The sequence below is a fragment of the Glycine max genome, chromosome 18 (assembly GCF_000004515.6).
Source record: "Glycine max cultivar Williams 82 chromosome 18, Glycine_max_v4.0, whole genome shotgun sequence".
In the NCBI taxonomy this organism is placed as follows: Eukaryota; Viridiplantae; Streptophyta; class Magnoliopsida; order Fabales; family Fabaceae; genus Glycine; species Glycine max.
In genome coordinates, this window is record NC_038254.2 from 21494978 (window position 1) to 21514451 (window position 19474).

At 42.5% G+C, this 19474-nt stretch overlaps 1 non-coding gene across 1 annotated transcript; it reads right to left on the bottom strand.

Annotated features, from left to right (window-relative positions):
• Window positions 1–18337: 18337 nt before the first annotated feature.
• LOC113000338 (small nucleolar RNA R71) lies at window positions 18338–18444 on the bottom strand. The gene has a single exon (XR_003265628.1). It is a non-coding gene; the product is annotated as a small nucleolar RNA R71 (small nucleolar RNA).
• Window positions 18445–19474: the final 1030 nt, after the last annotated feature.

The following is a 19474-nucleotide window of genomic DNA, read 5'->3' on the forward strand; positions in this document are numbered from 1 at the left end:
AATGACTGAAGACATTATCGTCTTCGAAATGTAAATGAGGGTCATTGTTGCCTTTGAAGGCATGCAATGACTGAAGACATTTTTGTCTTTGAAATGTGTGCGGATTACCGTATAGGGCATCTCCGCATGCTACCTGACTTCTCACAGGTCGGGGTAGCAGAACTGTGTGTCTACGGATAACCACTTGGGGTATTTCCGCCTGCCACCTGACTTCACGGGTCAGGATTAACAGAAGTTGTCTTTGTACGAATAACCACTCGGGTATCTTCGCATGTCATCGGACTCGTCATCTCTGGATAACAAAGGTGCAGAAGACGAAGTTAGTCTCTGCGTGTCAACGGGCTCACTTGCCCCTGGTTGACAAAGGGTGCAGATGATGACGTTAGTCTCTACGTTAGTCTCCGCCTGCCACCTGACTTCTCGGGTCAAGATTAACAGCAATTGCTTTGTACGGATAACCACTTGGGTATCTCCGCCTGCCACCTGACTTCTCGGGTCAGGATTAACATAAATCGTTTGTACGGATAACCACTTGGGTATCTCCGCATGTCATCGGACTCGCTGTCACTGGATGACAAAGGTGCAGAAGACGACGTTAGTCTCTGCGTCTCAACGGGCTCGTTTGCCCCTGGTTGACAAAGGGTGCAGAAGACGACGTTAGTCTCTGCTTGCTATTGGACTTTGAGTCTGACGGATAGCGAAATAGTGTTTATATGGATAACCACTTGGGTATCTCCGCCTGCCACCTAATTTCACGGGTCAGGATTAACAGAAATCGTTTGTACGGATAACCGCTTGGGTATCTCCGCATGTCACCTGACTTCATGGTTCAGGATTAACAGAAATCGTTTGTATGGATAATCACTTGGGTATCTTCGCCTGCCACCTGACTTCTCGGGTCAGGATTAACAGAAATCGTTTGTACGGATACCCACTTGGGTATCTCCGCATGTCATCGGACTCGCCGTCTCTCGATGACAAAGGTGCAGAAGACGACGTTAGTCTTTGCGTGTCAACAGGCTCGCTTGCCCCTGGTTGACAAAGGGTGCAGATGATGACGTTAGTCTCTGCATGCTACTGAACTCTGAGTTTGACGGATATCAAAAGGGTGTTTATACGGATAACCACTTGGGTATCTCCACCTGCCACCTGACTTCTTGGGTCAAGTTTTACAGAAATCATTTTGTACGGATAACCACTTGGGTATCTCTGCCTGCCACCTGACTTTTCGGGTCAGGATTAACAGAAATCGTTTTGTACGGATACCCACTTGGGTATCTCCGCCCGCCACTTGACTTCTTGGGTCAGGATTAAAAGAAATCATTTTGTACGGATAACCACTTGGGTATCTCCGCCTGCCACTTGACTTCTCGGGTCAGGATTAACAAAAATCGTTTTGTACGGATAACCACTTGGGTATCTCCGCATGTCATTGGACTCGCCATCTTTGGATGACAAAGGTGCAAAAGACGACATTAGTCTCTGTGTGTCAACGGGCTCGCTTGCCCCTGGTTGACAAATGGTGCAGATGACAACATTGGTCTCTGCAAGCTACCGGTGAGTCTGACGGATAGCAAAAGGGTGTTTATACGGATAACCACTTGGGTATCTCCGCCTGCCACCTGACTTCTCGGGTCAAGATTAACAGAAATCGTTTTGTACGAATAACCACTTGGGTATCTTTGCCTGCCACCTGACTTCTCGGGTCAGGATTAACATAAATTGTTTTGTACAGATAACCACTTTGGTATCTCCGCATGTAATCAGACTCACCGTCTCTGGATGACAAAGGTGCAGAAGACGATGTTAGTCTCTGCGTGTCAACAAGCTCGCTTGCCCCTGGTTGACAAAGGATGCAGATGACGATGTTAGTCTCTGCATGCTACCAGACTCTGAGTCTGACGGATAGCAAAAGGGTGTTTATACGGATAACCACTTGGGTATCTTTGCCTGCCACCTGACTTCTCGGGTCAGGATTAACAGAAATCATTTTGTACGGATAACCACTTGGGTATCTCCGCCTGCCACCTGACTTCTCGGGTCAGGATAGCGAAAGGTGGGGCGGTCGACAAAAGCGAGGCTTTTGCTCCTACGTATCCTCAATTTGTGATGAGGAACTTAAACCTACCTAGTACTTGAGAAAGCGGTGTGAGACTAAAATAGTATCTACCGGAAGATGCTGACATCTCCGGAAAGGGTGCAGATGAACACATTGGTCTCTGCTTGTCAATCGGACTTGGGGTCTCCGAATGATGAGGTGCGGATAACCGTAAGGTGTCTCCACATGCTATCGGACTCTCGGGTCGCTGGATAGCAAAGGGTGTGTGCGAGTTACCATCGGGTGTCTCCGCATGCCACCGGACTCTTGGGTCACGGTAACAAAAGGTGGGGTGGTCGACAAAAGTAGGGCCTTTGCTCCTACGTATCCTCAATTTGTGATGAGGAACTCAGACCTACGTAGTTCTTGATAACTGTGAGACTAAAATAGTCTCGGTGTTCTTTCACTAAAATGTGAACATGCTTTAGTAAAGAAACAAAACCTCTAACCGATCAGAGCAACATATAATTTTTGGAGAAAAACAATGTGTTTATTGGGGAAGGAGAGTATGCTGATAAAATCTTTTCATAACCAGAAATGAGATTTCGGATAACATCACACATGCAAGTGTTTTATCCTAATTTCGAACCATAGATATGTCATAACTTGATTTTGCAAATCATTTACTATCAAATCAAAGATTACATGCATGATCATGGATCAATAGGACCCTTTTTGGGAATAGTGTTTTAGGTGGGAAATTTGGCTTTGAGTGTTTTGGCATTTTCCTTTTCTATTTTTGTTTAGTGCGGGGCGAAAAAGTCACCGACGCATAGGATTTTGGTTGGCAATCAAAGGGAGAGGACCACTTCAAGTCGTGGTTTCCTTTCTTTTCTTATTTGCTTGTGACAATTCAAATATTGTCTGGTCCGAAGACCTTTATGTATATTTCTTTTGTTTTTCTTCTGATCTTCGATCGGGAACTTTTCTTTTTCTTTTGTTTTCTTCCGATCTTTGATCAGGAACTTTCTTTTTCTTTTTGTTTTTGAAGCACGTTGGCCGCTTAAAAGTGAACGACTCTTCTTTCTTGGGAGATCCCACTGTTCCTTCTTCCGAGGGCAAGGATGGAAATTCTCATCCTGGGTCAAGGTTTATGGTGGTTTGAGGTTTTGACTCAAAAGGCTTGTAGAACGGCTGGACGTGATGTATGTCAGGGTGTTGGTTTGGCTAGCAGTTCCGGGATAAAGGAATGTCGCACACTTTTTCCATTACACACATGCAACAATGATGATTTGGAAATTTTATGGAAAACTGGTCATGCATGCACCCATGTGGACACTCAAGCATCAACTTTTTATGGTCATGTGATACTAGGGCTCAGGATTCATTTTCCCTATTTAAGTCAACCCAGTGTTTCGAAAACATGTTCTTTTATCATTTCCTACATTCATCCAAGTCCATTTTGGGCGTTTGGGAAAATTTTCACAGCATTCACCCTCAGGTGCACACACATTTTTTTTCAAAAACTGGTGTTATGATCAGTGAATCTTTTTCAATGAAAAGCTGGAAGTTATTTCTTTTCAAAAGTGTGCTAGCTTTTCAGCCGAAAGATATATTTTTTGTTCTTGTTTGTTTTTGTTTTTTTTCTTTTTTTTTTCAGAGATTAAAAACAACTTGTAACCTGGACACGGTTGATGCCCGGGATCACATCTTTTTTTTTTTTTGAAAAAGGCGTGCGAACGAAAGTGCATAAGACCTACACATTTTTTTGCGTTTCGGACAAATCATCGTAAAGTAAGTACGACCATAAGCCCAAAGCGATAAATTACTCACAATGCGACAGATAACTGCATGTTCAGTTTAATCACAATGGACATAATAATTGGAAGCAGATAATGTCAGATCACAAGGGAAATAACAAAATAACTGAAAGCAATAATGAAGGATAAATCACAAGTTTGGTGATCCCGGTTGTATGGCTCCGCCTCCTCCAAGGAAGTGCGGAAATTCATCATCCCTTAGTTGCCCCAGTCTCTGTCTAAGGAATGACCATCCTTTGATGGCCTTGAAACGCTATTGATCTTCCACGCTTTGATCGATGTTTGTCAAAGCATGTGTCGACTTGTGAGGCCACAGTGGAATCCTTTTCAATGGTGCCCTTCCTGGACCGCTTCGCGGGGAGCTTCTTCGTAGCCAATTCTAGGTTGCCTCCTAGTAGCGCTTCTTTAACGTCTTGAGCCGGACGGGTGATGACTTGTCGGTCACGGGCCTAGTATTTTTGCTTACCTTTGGCTTTGGACTTAGTCGCCTGCTGGTCGGCCATGTGTCATAGGAAACGCTCCAGCCTTTTTGTGGATGAGCTTAGGTGAACTCTAGAGGTGGTGGCGGTGCGTCTGATGCCCGCTATTGTGATGCCTCACCCTGTGCCTGGGGGTGCAGTACTTCTCGATGAAAGCCCTGTTAATAGGGGCATGATGACCCTGCTGGGGGCGACGAGCACTCCATAGAACTAACGGAGGCTCGTAATCAGAGTTGGAAACCCTAGGACCCTGTTGGACTTCTCCGGGCCCATTGAGTGCCTTGTAGGCGCGATCCCTATGTCATGATGGCATAAACCAGCTGACACTTCGGCAGGGGGAGATCGGAGTGGTGGTCGCTGGGAAGAAGGTTTCTATGTAGCAACATCATCCATATGTTGGTGCACATGATCCACACTCGTCTCTTTGCAGCGGCTGGGTGAAATCTTGCCCTGGTATGCATAGTAGCTGCACGATAGCCTCCCTCTAGTTATGCTTGCATAGTTGGCCCTCCTCTGAGATCACGGGGGTGGCCAAGGAACTGATAAAGGGAAACTACTCGCCCCTCACCTGGGAGCGCAAGTCTCGGTTAAGCATTAAAGGCAGAGGACCTTGAGTCCTCTAAGGCGCTGATGTGGAGCCCTCTGAAGGCGAGGACGTGTAGTCCTCTGAAGGCAAGGGCGTGCAACCCTCTGAAGGCGAGGACGTGTAGCCCTCTGAAGGCGAGGGTGTGTAGCCCTTTGAAGGCGAGGGCATGTAGCCCTCTGAAGGCGAGGACGTGTAGTCCTCTGAAGGCGAGGGCGTGTAGCCCTTTGAAGGTGAGGGCGTGTAGTCCTCTAAAGGCGAGGACGTGCAGTCCTCTAAAGGCGAGGATGTGCAGTCCTCTGAAGGCAAGGATGTGCAGTCCTATGAAGGCGAGGACATGCAATCCTCTGAAGGTGAGGACGTGTAGCCCTTTGAAGGGGAGAACATGTAGTCCTCTGAAGGCGAGGGCGTGTTGTCCTCTAAAGGCGAGGACGTGAAGTCCTCTGAAGGCGAGGGCATGGAGTCCTCTGAAGGTGAGGGCATGGAGTCCTCTGAAGGTGAGGACGTGTAGTCCTCTGAAAGCGAGGATGTGTAGTCCTCTGAAGGCGAGGAGGTCCATTCCTCTGAAGACGAGGACATATAGCCCTCTGAAGGGGAGGACGTGCAGTCCTCTGAAGGTGAGGATGTGTAGTCCTCTGAAGGGGAGGATGTGTAGCCCTCTGAAGGCAAGAATGTGTAGTCCTCTGAGGGCATGTAGCCCTTTGAAGGCGATGACATGTAGCCCTCTGAAGGCGAGGACGTGTAGTCCTCTAAATGCGAGGGCGTGTAGCCCTCTCAAGGCGAGGACGTGTAGTCCTTTGAAGGCGAGGGCGTGTAGCCCTTTGAATACGAGGATGTGTAGTCTTCTGAAGGCGAGGGCATGTAGCCCTCTCAAGGCGAGGGCATGTAGTCCTCTCAAGGTGATGACGTGTAGTCCTCTGAAGGCGAGGACGTGTCGCCCTTCGAAGGCGAGGGCGTGTATCCCTCTGAAGGCGAGGGCGTCTAGCCCTATGAAGGCGAGGACGTGTAGTCCTCTAAAGGCGAGGGCATGTAGCCCTCTCAAGGCGAGGACGTATAGTCCTCTGAAGGTGAGGATGTGTAGTACTCTAAAGGTGAGGGTGTGTTGCCCTATGAAGGCGAGGGTGTGCAGCCCTCTGAAGGTGAGGACATGTAGTCCTTTGAAGGTGAGGACGTGTAGTCCTCTAAAGGTGAGGGCGTGTAGCCCTCTGGAGGCGAGGACATGTAGTCCTCTAAAGGTGAGGGTATGTAGCCCTCTGAAGGCGAGGACGTGTTGTCCTCTGAAGGTGAGGGTGTGTAGCCCTCTAAAGGCGAGGACGTGTAGTGCTCCGAAGGCGAGGATGTGTAGTCCTCTGAAGGCGAGGGCGTGCAGTGTAGAAGTAAAGCTTCATGGTGAATCAAAGGTGATTCAAAGGTGTTTTGATGATAAAAATGTGATAACAAAAGATGATGACAAAGATGATGACAAAAAGCTCAAAGATCAATCAAAGAACAACTCAAGTGAATCAAGAACAATTCAAGATTTCAAGATAAGAATCAAGAAGAATTCAAGACTCAAGAAGAAAGTCTAGTGACAAGAATCAAGATTCAAGGTTCAAAGATCTCAAGAATCAAGATCAAGATTCAAGACTCAAGATTCAAGAATGAAGAGAAGACTCAATCAAGATAAGTATTAAAAAGTTTTTCAAAACTTTGAATAGCACATGAGTTTTTGACAAAACCTTTTACCAAAGAGTTTTTACTCTCTGGTAATCGATTACCAGATTGTTGTAATCGATTACCAGTAGCAAAATTGTTTTGAAAAAGTTTTCAAATTGAATTTACAACGTTCCAATTATTTTCAAAAAGCTGTAATCGATTACAATGTTTTGGTAATCGATTACCAGTGCCTTTGAACATTGAAAATTCAAATTCAAATGTGAAGAGTCACATCTTTTCACATAAAAGCTTTGGGTAATCGATTACACTTATTTGGTAATCGATTACCAGTGACTGTTTCTGAATAAATCAAAAGATGTAACTCTTCAAAATGTTTTTGACTTTTTCAAATTGGTTTTAAGTTTTTTCTAAAAGTTATAACTCTTCTAAATGGTCTTCTTGACCAGACATGAAGAGTCTATAAAAGCAAGGTTTTGTTTTGCATTTTCAATTCAATCAATTCAATACTTTTTCAATCAATCTTATACAATCCTTTACAAGCCTTGAATCTCTTTGAACTTCTTCTTCTTCTTTGTACCAAAAGCTTTCTAAAGTTTTCTGATTTTCTAAACCTTCAACACTTGTGCTATTCATCTTTTCATTTCCTTCTTCCTTTGCCAAAAAGAATTCGCCAAGGACTAACCGCCTGAATTCTTTTTGTGTCTCTCTTCTCCCTTTTCCAAAAGAACAAAGGACTAACCGCCTGAATTCTTTTGTGTCTCCCTTCTCCCTTGTCAAAGAATTCAAAACGACACAGTCTGAGAATTCTTTTGATTCTTCCCATTCCCTTATACAAAAGTTTTCAAAGGACTAACCGCCTGAGAATTCTTTTGTATCCCCATTCACAAAGTATCAAAGGTTTAACAGCCTTAGATCTTTGTCTTAATACATTGGAGGGTACATCCTTTGTGGTACAAGTAGAGGGTACATCTACTTGGGTTTGACTGAGAACAAGAGAGGGTACATCTCTTGTGGATCAGTTCTAGTGGATGGTACATCCACTAGGTTCAAAGAGAACAAGGGAGGGTACATCCCTTGTGGATCTTTGCTTGTAAAAGGATTTTTACAAGGTTGAAAGAAATCTCAAGGACCGCAGGTCACTTGGGGACTGGATGTAGGCATAGGTTGTTGCCGAACCAGTATAAAAACTCTTGTGTGTTTGTTTCCTTCTTCCCTACTCTTTTACTTTCCGTTGTTCATTTAATTTCCACTTTTACTTTCTGTTAAGTTTCTCTTCTACTCCTCATTCTCTTAACAATTTAGTAAAAGCCTTAAAAGAGTAATTTTTTAATTAGTAAAGGTTTAGGAATAATTAATTCAACCCCCCCTTCTTAATTATTCTGAGGCCACTCGATCCAACATGCAGCCCTCTGAAGGCGAGGACGTGTAGTCCTCTGATGGCGAGGGTGTGTAGCCCTCTGAAGGTGAGGACGTGTAGTCTTCTGAAGGTGAGGGCGTGTAGCCCTCTGAAGGTGAGGACGTGTAGCCCTATGGAGGTGAGGACGTGTATTCCTCTAAAGGCGAGGGCGTGTAGCCCTCTGAGGCGAGGGTGTGCAGCCCTTTGAAGGTGAGGACGTGTAGTCCTCTGAAGGCGAGGACGTGGAGCCGTCTAAAGGCGAGGATGTGCAGCCCTTTGAAGGTGAGGGCATGCAACCCTCTTAAGGCGATAGGTACTAGTACCCAAGGGTTCACCCTTATGAGAAAGCAAGAGATCGACTCATCGAGAGGGCCGGTCATCCCAAATTCAAAAATATTGGAAAGTAGATGTAGGAAATCTATGTAGTTAACATGATTTTTAGGGATCCAGATGCATGCAACCTTTGTCTTGAAATGCGGTAAATGCGGACTTCGTATGCAACAATGCAATGTAATGGAAAGTTGTACAATCTTCATGACATTCTTTCCCTATTTTGTGATTTTGATTTGATTTTTTCGGAAAACACAAATTGACTGTCCTTTTGAAAGAGGTGATAATTCATGCAACTTTATCCTATCTTTTACAAATCTCTCCGGGAACTCCCTCAGAGTGTATGTTCTGTTTGATTTAAACACTTGACCATTTTGGAGTGACGGCAATGGAGCCGTTTGACATTTAATCAACCCATTGAAATCTTAGGGTTTGTCCCCCTTTTTTTTTGTTTAAAAACATCGAGGGTGAGAACTTTTGATCTGCCCCTAGGCTCATGCACGGTGCCCCTCATTGCCCCAGTGTAAGGCTTTGAGGTACCAATTGTTATCTTTCATCATGACCTTGTAGCTGGGAACCTATTGGGTGAGAACTTCTAATCTGCCCCTAGGTTCACTTGAGGTTTATGCATGGTGTCTTTCATTGCCCCAGTGTAGGGCTCTGAGGTATCCATCATTGTTTTGTTTTCACAACCTTGTAGTAAGGAAGAATGAAAGGGGCAGTTAATTCTCGCAAAAAGAATTTTTCATGGACGAGAAATAGTTGAAGGATTTTTTTTAATTGACGGGTTAAGTCAAATGACTCCTATTCTTGATAACTCACTTCTCTTTAAAAAAGAAAAACTTTCCGGAATGATAAAATGAGGTCACATGAACGTCTATATTTTTACTTGAAAACACAGTCAATCAAATGATTTTTTCTTGAACTTTTTTTTTGCTTTACTCGTCGTTTTACGGCACCCTCACCAACGTCCAGGACGAGTAATCTCTGTTTGAACGGTCTTGGAAGTCAATACTTAGGAGCGTAGGTCGCTTTGAGCAAACAAACCAATGGCTTACACTCACATTCCGGTGGAGGTTGAATAAGCAAAGATGTGTTTGTGAGAGGATGAGAGAGACAAGGATGTCAAATTTATCCATATTATTTAGCATTGTAATTGTGGTTTACAATAATGGCATAAACTTGAAAATCCTAATGAGTCTTTAGAGACATCTAACAACAGCTTTCAAAATTGCCCCATGTGTGGTGTTGCTTGTCAATGTTAGGATTCACAAGTGGTTCTCCTCAAATTTCAGCCTGCCCGCATCAATTAGACCTTGCACCTTACGCTTCAGGGTCCTACAATGCTCAATGGAATGCCCCGGGGCCCCTCCATGATAATCAAATGTTACGTTCGAGTTGTATCCTCGGAAAAAAGGAGGTTGAGGAACCTTGGCTGGGGTTATAGCAACCATTGAATTATCGAGCAGATATGGGAGCAAGTCCACATAGGACATCAAAATTAGGGTGAATTCTATAGGTGTTTTTGCTGCAAAATTCATTTCTTGGTTGGTGTTTTGGTTTGTGCTTGGCATTAGATGTGCGGCCAGCAAACTTTGTGGATGACTGGGTGGTGGGTAATAAGAAGGACCGATATTGGCTGAGTGATGACATTGTTGGGCTGGTGGGAAGTTTGGCCATGTAGGAATGGCAGCCACATCATGGGTTCCTTTCTAATTCTCATCCTCTTCATTTGCCCCACTTTTCTCATTCATCAAAGCAGGATGATCGAATTTGCCTCTTTTTAGACCCGCTTCGATCCTTTCCCCGATGAAGACCAAATCTGCAATGCTTGAAGGTGCATACCCCACCATTTTCATAGTAAAACACTGGTAATGTGTCTACTATTATTGTGATCATTTCTTTCTCCGTCATTGGAGGTGCCACTTGAGCTACCAGGTCTCTCCACCTTTGGGCGTATTCTTTGAAAGATTCGTTCCCCTTTTTGCACATGTTCTGTAGTTGCATCCTATCCAGAGCCATATCAGAATTGTACTGATACTACCCAATGAAGGCAACCATTAGGTCTTTCCAAGAATGGACTCGGGAAGGTTCCAAGTTAGTGTACCAAGTAACAGCTACCCCAATAAGACTTTCTTGGAAGAAATGTATCAACAGTTTCTCATCTTTTGCGTATGCCCCCATCTTCTTACAATACATCTTTAGATGGTTCTTGGGGCAAGTAGTCCCCTTGTACTTGTCAAAGTCCGACACCTAGAACTTGGGAATGACCATGTTTGGGTACTAGGAAACACTCTTCTACGTCAGTAAAGGCATAATCTCTGCCAACTTCAACGACCCTGAGCCTTTCCTCTAGATGATCCAACTTTTCCCATTCCTTCCATAATAGGAGGGATTTTACCTGTTATGGAATGCAAGGGTTGTGGTTGGGGGCGAAATTGAGGGCCCTCCAAAGTGTTTTGTAGGAGTATACCACCAACTACATGCCCTTCAGTGGCATATTCGAGGCAAGGCTCGAAGTCGGCTAGATTGTGGTGGGGAATTTCATGTGTCTCCCCCATGGTTTGAGAGACATGTGCATGATCAGTTTGGGGTTGTCATCTCTCAATGAGTATGGGAGTGGAGTTATTGACATCCTCACTGGGAGTGTATGCCATATTGGGTGGTGTATAGTTGGGAGGCAAGCCATATGGTGGGAAGGCGTACTTGTTTTGAATTTGCAAATAATAGGGGCCGCTCGTACTTCCCAAATCTTTACCTACCATAGCTGAGGTTGGATGATTCATTTGGTTGAGGCCAAATGGGGGCATCGGGTTCACCTTAGCAACAACGCTGGTAGCGGAAACTGCAACCGCATTGGCTTCCATTATCTTCTTCATGCTCATCATGGCCTCCATCATTGTGGCCATTTGCTTTTTCATGGCCTCCATGTCGGCCTTCATTTGCTTTTGCACCTCCTCTACTTCTCCCATTACTCTAGCTATAGCACGGGTTCGATAAAGGCGTCGGAAAGCGTGTTCTTTCCTTTTGATAACGATGATTAAGTTTGTTTTTTTTCAAGGAAAGAATGCAATGAGCAATGCAACCAATGAAAAGCATGGATGTATGTGAATGATGCACAGTTAAAGTATTGCGAATTTTTATGCAAGACATGGGGTTGAATCAATTTAGATTTTCAACATGGTCCATGACATCTTTGTCAAGGTGAAACTAGAAGTAACAAGGACATCAATAGTCTAAATGTGTTTGGCAGTAGACGAAGCAGCGATGTAACCCGATCCAACTTTTGCCCCAATTTTTGCAAGATGGTTACTTCCATACTTCAACTTGACTTGATGAACCTTTTTTGTAAAAGCATGAGCTTTGTTCAACCCCATAACCCAAGGAATAGCAATTTCAATTGCCAATAATTTGACAACATTTCACAGAGATGAATAACTCGAGCATACTTAAGCTATGCATGGCAAATGTTATTATGAAATTGAGATGCCCGAAGAAACATCTTTTCTTAGTTAACCATGCATTAGTTACCATGTTCAATCATTTTGTTTTTAAGTGAAACGGGTTTATGATCCCAACATGGTTGACTCATGATACCGAACATATGCAACTAAGAATGCAGAGTGAATTTTAATGCTTCTTTTTTTGTTTTTGTTTTGCAGAGGAAAATGCAAGGATCATGCATGAGTAAACCTGAAAACAAATGGTATGCAAAAAAACATGTTAGATGCAGATGCATGGTGATGAAGTGACTTATGCAAAATGCAATGCATGAATATGGTAAGTGACAAATGCAGGAACGATATGTCCATTACGATGCCATGAAGAGATGCTTATGCGGTGCATGATATGAATGCATTTACGGACACGAGAGACCGAAATATCATATCTTCTTACTTGCACATTTGGGGGCACAGTGCCCCATGTGTACAGTTAAGAAAGTGATATGGACCTTCCAGCTTCCCGTGACAAAAGATGAGACCAACATGCACCGTATGCGTGATGACATGATGCACATGCGCAAAAGCGCAACAGGGGGATGTACACAACATGGTAATATCCTCAAATAATCACACAAAAAAGACGTGCATGACATTAAGGTTATATGCATGGCAGTGTTTTAAAACGCACGCAGCGTGTTCGCTTCGTGCCCCTATTTTAGGGACCTAAACGGGAGGAACTAAAAGACTTTTAGTGATAATTCCCAAGGTGGTCATATCTCTCTTGATGGTTTCTAGAGGTATCATCCCCTTCGAAAAACATATTGCGGCAGTAGGGACTACTAGCAACAATATGTTATCAAAGAGAAAAACTCTAGATGAGGGTTCACTATTGTCATACCCTAATTTCATCCGGGGACCATTGTTTGTTGGCATGCAACCTTCGCTTGACCGCCTCAAAATGTTTAACACCCACCGTTATGTAATTTATAAAGTTTCACAACATTTTGGAAGGAAAAAACAAGCATTGTTGCGCAACCCGTAAAGTTTCGCAACATTCCGAAAGTCAAAAAGAGCATTGTTGCGTAATCCATAAAGTTTCGCAACATTCCAGAAAGAAAATGGGTGTCGTTACGTAATCCGTAAAGTTCCGTAACGTTTTGGAAAGGAATCAACAAGAAAACACAAAAGGGGGGTGTATTTAGTGAAAAAAGGGGTGAAAATAGCAACCAGGCCCACTTGGGCCTCCCTGAGGGTTCCAAAAGAAGGCGATGCCTTCTGGTGGAAGCAACCCTGCTCGCCTGGGCGAGCTAGGCGGCAACCACCTCCCTCTTTTCTCCTATAAATAGGGGAAAGAGGGCAGAGCAAAAATGTTCAGCCCTTCTGGTATTGAGAATTCTCTCGAAATTAGTGAGAAAAATTGTTTCCGTGAAAAAAATCCAAGCTGAGGTGCTTCCGTAACGCTTCCGAGACGTTTCCATGAGCGATTTCGTGAAGATTCTTCACCGTTCTTCATCATTCTTCGTTCGTTCTTCATCGTTCTTCGGTCTTCAACCGGTAAGTTCCCGAAATTGAATCTTTCAATGCATTCTATGCACCCTTAGTGGTCCCTACTTGTTTCGTGTACTTTTATTTTCATTTCGTTTTATTTTCAATATGTAATTTTACCGCTTTTGTCGATCACCTCAAGAGATCGTTAATGGTCCAACGCCTTAATGTTTTCTCTCCTTTCAAAATCAAAATATCGTTTAAAATGGTCCAACACCTTAAATGACCTTTGTTCAAATTAAAATCTATCTTGCGAAAAAAGATCAAAACAACTTAACCAATGTTTAGTTCTTAAAGAACTACGTAGGTTTGATTTCCTCATCGCAATTGAGGATACCTAGGAGCAAGGGAAACACCCTTGTCGACCAGTAAAAGATAAAAAATACAAAAAAACATAAAAAGCATAAAAACACAAAAAAGACATTAAAAAAAGGGAAAATAAAACATTTTGAAGTCATATTTGCACACTTGATTAAAAGCTGCCGTCCCTTGTGATGGACGCGTGGGGTGCTAATACCTTCCCCGTGCGTAAAAACAACTCCCGAACATTTCACGATTAAAGTTCGTAGACCACGCATTTTCCGGTTTTTCCGACGTTTTCCTCGAATAAACGTTGGTGGCGACTCCGCGCATTTTCCTTTCATGGAAGACGCACCCGTGAGCCCTCGCGTCGCTCTCCCGCCGAAGGGTAGGTTTTGATAGTTGGCGACTCCACCAAGGACTTTTTTTAGAGAGTTAGGCCTATTAATCTTTTGTTCAAAAGTTGTGTTTTCCCTTTCATCAGTTTCCCTTTTCCTTTTTGTTCATGTATAAAATTTCTTTAATGCTTTAAGTGTGTTTTAATGTATGCATTAGATAAAGATGTTTTCATTTGATGACACCAACACCTTTTTGCACACACGATGAGTTGAAAAGGGGCCCTATACCCGAGTCCATGGGAACATAAGGAGTGAAGGTGAATCTGTGGTCATGTTGGGTCTCCGACTTACTTGATAGCAGTGAACCCTCATCTAGAGTTTTTCTCTTTGATAACATATTGTTGCTGGTAGTCCCTACTGCCACAATATGTTTTTTCGAAGGGGATGATACCTCTAGAAAACATCAAGAGAGATATGACCACCTTGGGAATTATCACTAAAAGCCTTTTAGTTCCTCCCTTTTAGGTCCCTAAAATAGGGGCACGAAGTGAACATGCTACGTGCTTATAACCTAAATATCATGTATGCTTTTGCCGTATGATGATTTATGGATATTGCCATGCTGTGTACATCTCCTTGTTATCGTTTTTTTCTGCATCTGCATCATGTCATCATGCACGGGTTGCATCTGGATCCCCTCATTTTGTCACAAGAAGTCGGAAGGGCCGTGTCACCTTCTTAAATGCATGCATCAGGCGTTGTGCTGCTCGAATGCTGTATTTAAGAAATAGATGACCTCCCGGGCTCTCGTATCTGTAAAATACATCTCTGCCATAAGCATTTCTTCATGCATTCCTCCATTTTTACCCATGATAGATGTCGGAGCCTTGATTCGCACAGGTTTTTCACTTTTTAGTAAAAAAATGGGATCGAGTCAAATGCCTTGGCTTAAAAAGAGATTCTATCATGTCAAGATCAAGAGCCTTGGAATCGCCAGTCTGAAAGAGTTAGGACAGTTGATGGGTCAATGATCGAGGTCGTACCCGAATCAAATGAACATTAAAAATGCAGTATCTAGGAAGTGATCCTAGGTCGTCTCCTAACGAGCAATGGTCAACCAAACGTTCATAACAGATAGTAGGAAAATAGTAATGAATTGGGGGGGGGGGGGTGTTATTTCCTTTTGTAAATTAAATAGTGAATAAATGTGAATTATAAAATATCAAAATTAAAACACGTTGCTTCCCCTTGATTCACAAGCAAGTCTCTTATCCTAGGTTACGAGAGTTTATCCTTTATCAGTTCAACCACTTAATGCAACCCTAAATTAAATTACTAAGCGAAATTTAACATAAGGCATTCATTATGTGATTAAGCAACACATACACCAATTAATCATAAACGATCATTAAGCAAGAACGTAAATAAAGCGCAAAGAAAATTAATCAAGCACTAAGCATGCATGAATTAATAGCAACAAATTCAAAGTAATTAGTGAAGAGGAAAAACTGAACAGAATTTAATAGTAATAATAGAACCTCAAAGAGAACTATGCTTGATCCTCAAGAGAAAACAACGCTGGAGACTTAGTGATGTGCCATCATTTTCTTCTATTTTCTAAACCCTTTTTGCACCATTTTAATTATTGATTGGTCTTAATTGTCAATTAATTAGGCAGTTTTATTATTTGGGCTCATTTAGCTAATTTGATGTTTTTAATCTAATTTCAGGAATTAATGAAACATTGGGCTTAATACGGATTTTAGTTGTGGACTTGAAGAGGGCAAATAAAGCAGCGCTTACCTTAGTTAATTTCTATGTGCCATCATTTTCTTCTATTTTCTAAACCCTTTTTGCACCATTTTAATTATTGATTGGTCTTAATTGTCAATTAATTAGGCAGTTTTATTATTTGGGCTCATTTAGCTAATTTGATGTTTTTAATCTAATTTCAGGAATTAATGAAACATTGGGCTTAATCCGGATTTTAGTTGTGGACTTGAAGAGGGCAAATAAAGCAGCGCTTACCTTAGTTAATTTCTAATTAGGAAATTTCGCAATTTTATTTTATGTTGTTCAGTTTTTATTTCGTTTTGGGCCAGAGTATTGTAATAGGGCCCAGTGACTTTGAGTGACTCTTTTTAAATAGCTGCCTTGGGATTCATGCAAGGCATTCTATTCTGCTATTTTCATTATTCCGAGCTTTGGTTTTAGGTTTTCACGTTTTTCTGTTCCCTTGTTACAATTTTCGTTCTTAATGCAAATTTCCGTTTTCTGCTTCTAATTACGAGTTCATTCGTGCTTCTTCTTCTACTTTCATTTACGTTTCTGTTCATTTACGTTTCTGTTCATTTACGTTTCTGTTCATTTATGTTTCTGTTTCATGTTTCATTTGCGTTTTCTGTTTGAATCCATGGAAGGCTAGATTTTCTGGTGTTGTTTCCTTTTGATGACGAAGCCCAACTCTCTTTGAGGTTTCGCTTGTAATGTGGGTTCCTGGCAGTTTTCCCTTCACCAGTTATCCCAATTTCGTGAATATTAATCAGTGCACGCTTCGTGTTCGATTAATTGCCTCTGAGCCTAACTTGCGTTCATGCTTAATGGACGAAGGGCTAACTGGTGTATGTGGTGCCTAATCACGTATTGAAAACCCTAAGTTGATTTTCGCTTAGTAAATTGAAACAGGGTTGGATTAAGTGGTTGACTGTTAGGGACGAATTTTCCATAACCCAGGATAAGAGAATGGCTTCTGAATCAAAGGAAACAACCCGTTTTTAATATTAGTATTTTCGTATTCCAGTTTACTTGTTCTGCTCTTTAATTACCAAACAACCAAACCCCCCCCAATCGTTACTGTTACTGCAAGTATATTATGAACATTTGGTTTGTCACTACTGATTGGGAAACGACCTAGGATCACTTCCTAGTTACTGCATTTTCATGTTTATTTGATTCAGGTACGGCCTCGATCAAATTTGGCACCGTTGCCGGGGAGCAGTGTCCAAAGGTTCATAATAGCTAGCTAGTGTTGTGTGTTTAATCCTTTCGTGTTTTATGTTTAATTGTTAGTATTGTGTTAGTATGTGTGTTAATGTTGTTTAGTGTCCTGGTATTTTGTTTAATGTGTGTTCTGTTTCAGTTTTCCCATTAAGCGTTTCCCCTGTTTCAGTCTTGGGTGTTTTGCTGTGAAGAGTGTGCTTGCGGCAAAAACAGAGTAGTAGTAGAAATCAATTAGAGACGGATTTTAGCGACCACCCATGCTGAATTATTTGAGATTTTTTGTTTTAGTAGCTAGGGTTGTTATTTTTGGCTGAATTTTTTTGTGGTAAATTCTTTTAATCCATATTTTGTGGGAAAAATAGCTAGAGCCTTTAGTTTGGTCAGATTTGAAAGTTCCAAAAAAGTAGCAAATTTTGTGTTTGTCGAAACTTCAAATGGCCATAACTTTTCCTCCGGTTATCAGAATCGCAATTATTATATATGCATTTGGGGTAGAAAAAAATTTCCTACACCAAGGTAGCCGGCCTAGCCAGCGGAGGTCTCCATCGTCCAAAAAAAAGCGATTCTGTCAAAAGTTTTTTATTTTTCAAGTTTTATTCACTTATTTTTCTTAACCCACCAATTTTAGCTTTCATAGTTAGACTTTGAATTTTTGTCTGAAATTTTTTGTGCTATCTTCTCATCATTTTATAAGGTTGCTCACAAAATTTCAAGTCATTTGGATATCATTTGAGGGTAGCTGTAGTTCAAACCTGCACCTTTATTTACATGACAAGGCAACTAGTTGTGCATGCTGAATGTAGTGTATGACTAGAGGCAATCCATCTGACTTACAACCCTTTGACCCTGAGATAGATAGGACATTTCATAGATTAGTTAGGCATCCTTTTATACCTTTTGATCATCCTGAGCATTCCATTACTGGTGAATCTGTGCATTCTGTTATTGGTGATTTTGAACATCCTGATCTTGAGCATTATAATTTTGAGCATTCTGATTCTGAGCATTCTGATTTTGCACATTCTGAGAACATGGCACAACCTCCACCCCGTGAGAGGACTCTAAGGGAAATGGCTGCACCTGATTTCACCTACGAAAGCTTGTGCATCCAATACCCTGATGAGGATGTCCCATATGTTCTTAAAACTGGACTGATTCATTTGCTTCCAAAGTTTCATGGCCTTGTAGGTGAAGACCCGCACAAACATTTGAAAGAATTTCACATTGTCTGCTCCACCATGAAACCCCCAGATGTCCAAGAGGATCACATATTTCTGAAGGCTTTTCCTCATTCATTAGAGGGAGTGGCAAAGGACTGGCTGTATTACCTTGCTCCAAGGTCCATCACGAGCTGGGATGACCTTAAGAGAGTATTCTTAGAGAAATATTTCCCTACTTCCAGGACCACAGCCATCAGGAAGGATATCTCAGGTATTAGACAACTCAGTGGAGAGAGCCTGTATGAGTACTGGGAGAGATTTAAGAAACTATGTGCCAGTTGCCCCCACCATCAGATTTCAGAACAGCTTCTTCTCCAATATTTTTATGAAGGACTCAGTAATATGGAGAGAAGTATGATAGATGCTGCCAGTGGTGGAGCCCTTGGAGACATGACTCCTGCTGAAGCCAGAAATTTAATTGAGAAGATGGCCTCCAACTCCCAGCAGTTTAGCGCCAGAAATGATGCCATAGTCATTAGAGGAGTGCCTGAGGTAGCTACAAACCCATCTGCATCATCTGAAACTAAGAAGCTTGAAGGCAAACTGGATGCATTGGTTAACTTGGTAACCCAGCTGGCCTTGAATCAGAAATATGTACCTGTCGCAAGGGTTTGTGGTTTGTGCTCCTCTGTTGACCACCATACAGACCTTTGCCCTTCCATGCAGCAACCTAGAGCAATTGAGCAGCCTGAAGCTTATGCTGCAAATATTTACAATAGACCTCCTCAACCTCAGCAGCAAAATCAACCACAGTAGAGCAATTATGACCTCTCCAGCAACAGATACAACCCTGGATGGAGGAATCACCCTAACCTCAGATGGTCCAGCCCTCAGCAACAACAACAGCAGCCTGCTCCTTCCTTCCAAAATGCTGCTGGCCCAAGCAGACCATACATTCCTCCACCAATCCAACAACAGCAACAACCCCAGAAACAACCAACAGTTGAGGCCCCTCCACAACCTTCCCTCGAAGAACTTGTGAGGCAAATGACTATGCAGAACATGCAGTTTCAGCAAGAGACCAGAGCCTCCATTCAGAGCTTAACCAATCAGATGGGACAATTGGCTACCCAATTGAATCAACAGCAGTCCCAGAATTCTGACAAGCTGCCTTCTCAAGCTGTCCAAAATCCCAAAAATGTCAGTGCCATTTCATTGAGGTCGGGAAAGCAATGTCAAGGACCTCAACCCGTAGCACCTTCCTCATCTGCAAATGAACCTGCCAAACTTCACTCTATTCCAGAAAAAGGTGATGACAAAAATTTACCTAACAATTTCTGTGCAGGAGAATCTTCTTCCACAGGTAATTCTGATTTACAGAAGCAG